We start from the raw sequence: 4,783 nt of genomic DNA, 5'->3' as shown, positions 1-4,783 counted from the left end.
TCAATCCAGAATAAGAAAGACACATATCTAATGAAGAATTGCCATTAGTTAAATAGTTTACACAATATTCAATTGAAAAAAAAAAAAACTATACAAAAGAATCAAATGAATGAATCTGATACATTGTGACAAAAAAAAATGACAAAAAAAAAAAGGAGATTACAAGAAATTGCACAAGAAAAGAAGAAGAAAATAAAAACACAAAGAATGCCACATGCTCTTTGTGGGAAATGATGGTTTTCTAGCTATCAAACCTCTTTGGTTTACGCCATCGAATCGATCTTTTTACTAAAGATCCAACAAATGAGACTTTTTAGAATGCAAACCAGTTTACTATATAAACGTTTTCCTCCAAGATTAGAATAAGTCACACCATTTTGTTTAAGTCTTGCAATCTGCAAATCAGTTTGTAAAATCAATGGAGTTTAGCCATGGTATTGTTTGTCACTAGAGATTTGGAGAATATCATATTTTATGTTCAGATTTTGCATCAATGTGTATGTTGATCATATTTTTATTTAGTAGATTTAGTATAGACATTGCATGATCAGAAGCTACCAAAAAAAGAATTGCCAGTGTTCAAGTTTCTTAAGATTTGTACATATTTTTTGGCAATTAATATTGTTTTTTGATGGAAACAAGTGCAGTTAACTAGAATTATACTTCAAAGAAAGAACATGTTCTTGAACATAAACTAATTCAACTAGTTGAGTTGTTCAATGAAGAAAAGCCAATGCTTGGTACAATCATGACAACATTGAAGCCTGTTAAAATTTAGATCTTTAACTTTGACAGAGTGAAACCCATTTAAGAATCAAAGAACATTAAAGCATACCTTGCTTATTTTTCCTTCCTTCAAGTAGCATTGACCTCCTGACCAGTTTACATATTTTATGAAAATACGACCGCATTGCAGAAATGGGGCACAAGAAATTGTCTATGAGCATGGTAAGAAATACCTGCTTTGAAGTTAATAAGAAGAAATATATATATATATATATATATATACATAGTGAATGCATTATCAATGAATAATATTTAGTCACTCGAAGTAAATTAATGATGTGAAGACGATGCATACGAGTCCCCAGTTATAGGAACCAAGTGACATTGTCGATCCCTTTGGAGATGACATGTTGCACAACTAAATTTCCACCTTTGTCAAGTTCCACATTGAGACAAGTGTAATAACTATGCAAACTACCAAGCAGCCAGCCATTGACAAAGCCTGAACAACACCCAATTTAACTTTAATCCCAATAAAAGACTTCAAATCCAATCCCCTTTACTGAAGATCATGTGTACAAGTAGCCGATGAGGTAAAAAAATTGGTAGCTTTAAGGCCAGTTAGTAATTTTGTAAGAATAGAGTAGTTTGCTCACCACAAGATAATGTATTTGATTCTCTGAAGAGATGGTTACTAATTTGTGCTCTTATGGAAGCCAAAAAGTGTATAGTTGCCATGAAATATGGTACAACAAATTCCGAAGGTAGATAGCAGTGTGCAAAAAATAATGCTCTGTTCATGAGCCAGTTAACCTCTGAAATGTAAGATTCAAGAACAAAAGTTTTCTTCCTCAGGTAATTCTAGTATCTGCACAAGAGAAAAATAGCAAGGATGGCATGACCAGTTAACAATCAAGATGTTAGCTCTAGAACAAAAGTTTGTTTCATTAGTAAATTTGGAACCTGAACAGGATTAGTATAATAAATATGACATGGTTATGGATGAGATGATTAGAAATACTAGATTTGAATTTGATTACCTAGCAAAGCTTAGGCCACTAGTAAGAGGATGAGGAAAGACTACAACTAATGGTGAAGAAATAAGTTTTTTGTTTTCCCTGATAAGTAAGTGTAGGTTATGCATCTTAAACGGCTTGAATATGATTAGGATTTATAACATTTGGATAATTTTAGAAAATTAATTAGAAACATTAGAATGCATCTCCATGGGAAAAAATGGTCACTTGATCATATCTAATCTTCCATATGCAGTTCATGCACAGTTAGGACCATATGTACAGATTTGATGCGTGCAATCATCATATGCATGGGTATTAGATGGAAGAATTAAGTTCATCAGTGAAGCCTTTTTTATTTTATTACTATTATTTTTTGCTTATTTCACTTACAGCATGAAAAAATAAATGCATTTTCAAGTCATGCATATGAAGCAAGAAATTAATAGCTATTGCAGCAAGAGTCATGTCATCAAAATATCCACCATCTCTCAGTCCACTAACAACACCATGTGAATCTTTTCTAAAATCATCTTCATGCATCTAGGAGGATGGAACAACTATAATAAGTCCCTAAGTGTCAAAATTCTAGATATGTTTTGTAGGTCAATGTAAATGTGATATGAATGATGAACCATGTACCATTATATAACCACTCCATAGGAAAAATGTCTTCCGACCAGTTGCAAATCCCATTGAGCAAGGCTGAAAATATTATTCTTGAGTATAAATTCACCTCAGACAAAAATAATAAATTCCATCAATAGCATTAATGGTACTACTAAGTCAGTCGGAATAACTAGATATTTTCTGTAAGAGAAGAATGCTCGATTGCAAATTTTGCAGCATCAATAATTGTGTTACATAAAAGAAGAAGCCAACAAATTGGTTGCTTTAAAGAATATGTTTAAAAATTTGCTTCAACTTTGATGCAGTGTGAGTAGCTTCTTTGTTTAAGTCAGAACAAACTGTTGGAAGGTAATTGCCCAAATTCTGAATTAATATGTAGAAGGACAATGGCTAGGAGGATAGCTAGGTTTTTCTGATAATTATTTACCATGTGATATTCATAGATGCAATAGCTTCCCAAACTTCTTGAAGACAGATCAAGAGGATATCCAGTTTGAATAAATATCTATTTCATTTCAACAAACATGAGAAAGTAACTATCATCTGTATTAAAATATGATGCATCATGGAAAGAAAATATTAAATAGACCTTAGGATTTTTCTCCATTTCTGCAGTCAGAGCTCTAACTAATCCAGGATGCAGTCTAACATCATCATCCAGAAATAACACATACTTGCTGCCCTTATGCATTTTCTCAGCACCAAAATGCATTGGTTTCGTGGATATCAAGATCAAACAAACAGAAATTAAAGCAATTAACCAAAAGCATTAATGTGGAAAACCACTCAAATCAACATAAACAAGGGGAATTATTTCTCTCAAGTAGAGGATAAGAGGAAAACAAATTCCAAAACCAAGAGAAAAAAATATTTATTTCTTAGTACCATCAAATATAGATCATGAATTGTCTATATCAAATGAAATATATTGCACAAAGAGCTAACAAACAAATATATAAAAAATTTGAATGCCACTTAAGTTTGCACAAGTCAAAAATAAAATCCACTAGGTTCATAAAATTTTTGGCATAAGCAAAAGAATTACACATCTGGAAAGCATAATTAGATTAAAAAGATAAGAGCTAACAGGTTATAAAGAATAAAATACTGGCCATCTATCAATCTGTCATATCGAATCTAAGTAGCAAGGTAATGCACCATTCGTGAATACTCAACATCTCCTTGTCGAACCATTTATTGTAGAATGTCTAATGGATATAGGGCTAAGGCCTTTGTTTTAAAACAACTTTTCAAGAGACCATTATAACTTCTTAATTAGAAAGTTCATTGAATTGGTTCCAGTATTGCAAACATAAAATTTTTACATTCTATTATTTATAGCCAATGTTGAGAAACCATTGTTGGTCATCAGCAAGTGGATTCAAATAAGTATATCATAGTTCAAACCAGACTTCAACCAAAAATTTAAACATGACCATAGTTGTACAGGCATAAGTCATGTGACTATTTGCAACATTATTAAGAGCAAGAAACTGCCTTTTGTTGTAAAGAGGAAGTCATACATGCAAACTTTAAAATGAACCCTCTTAAAGAGCACTGCAATCTATTTTTGCCAAATAGAAGAAGGTATTAATGCTATACATACTAACTGATTATTATTTTCTGACTGCATGTTGTTGAGAGATTAGTCACACAATCTTTACATCAACACTGTCCTGAAAATCAACAACAAAAAGGAATCGTACGGAAATTAAACACATTGAACATAAAATTCTTTTCCACCCTGGCATATTATGTGCTCATCAAATAATCTAAAGAAACAAGCAACTTGATTTTTTTAAATAAAATTCTATAGAAACTAATGGGGGAAAAAATTACAATGCAAAGAATCTCACAAATTTCCCCGAATTGACAACTTAGAACGTCAAAGAAACTCACAATTTTGAGATGTGCAACCTCCTTGTTGATTCAATTAAAGTATTTTCTGAGATCCTTCAACTCAAATTGATCTAAAAAAACACCAAGATCGAAATGAGAAGAGTTAACCATAGAGCTAAGAAGAGGGGAAGTGGGGGATGCATACGCTGCTGCCATTCTTTAGCAAGGCTGATGATCTCATCGATGACCTCGACACTTGCGAAGCGGCGGTACTGAGACTCGCCGATGCGCATGGAATTGAAGCCTTTCTCGGTACTGAAGATATTTATATCCAGCATCCCTGTGGTCGTGGTCGATGAGGAAAATGTGCAAATGAGTTCACCGATTTCTTTGAGCACTGATGCCGAACTCTTCTATTATTATTGTTAAAACATAGTATTTGTATAGAAGTATGGGAGTATATGAGCAAAGATGAGGAGAAGAACAGTGAACCTCAAGGATGTTGCTTGTCGGCGGTGGTGGCCGGAAAGAGAGCATCCCAGATCTCGGAAAAAGCGGAGATGATGGTGCAG

The 4,783-nt window shown here is 33.1% G+C and overlaps 1 pseudogene; it reads right to left on the bottom strand.

Annotated features, from left to right (window-relative positions):
- On the bottom strand, nucleotides 1-4,549 carry LOC120259966 (annotated as a pseudogene).
- Between the last annotated feature and the right edge of the window lie 234 nt (nucleotides 4,550-4,783).

Source organism: Dioscorea cayenensis, chromosome 5, assembly GCF_009730915.1.
Source record: "Dioscorea cayenensis subsp. rotundata cultivar TDr96_F1 chromosome 5, TDr96_F1_v2_PseudoChromosome.rev07_lg8_w22 25.fasta, whole genome shotgun sequence".
Taxonomy (NCBI): domain Eukaryota; kingdom Viridiplantae; phylum Streptophyta; class Magnoliopsida; order Dioscoreales; family Dioscoreaceae; genus Dioscorea; species Dioscorea cayenensis.
Note: the sequence above shows the minus strand (reverse complement) of the source record. Positions and strands in the feature narration are given on the sequence as shown.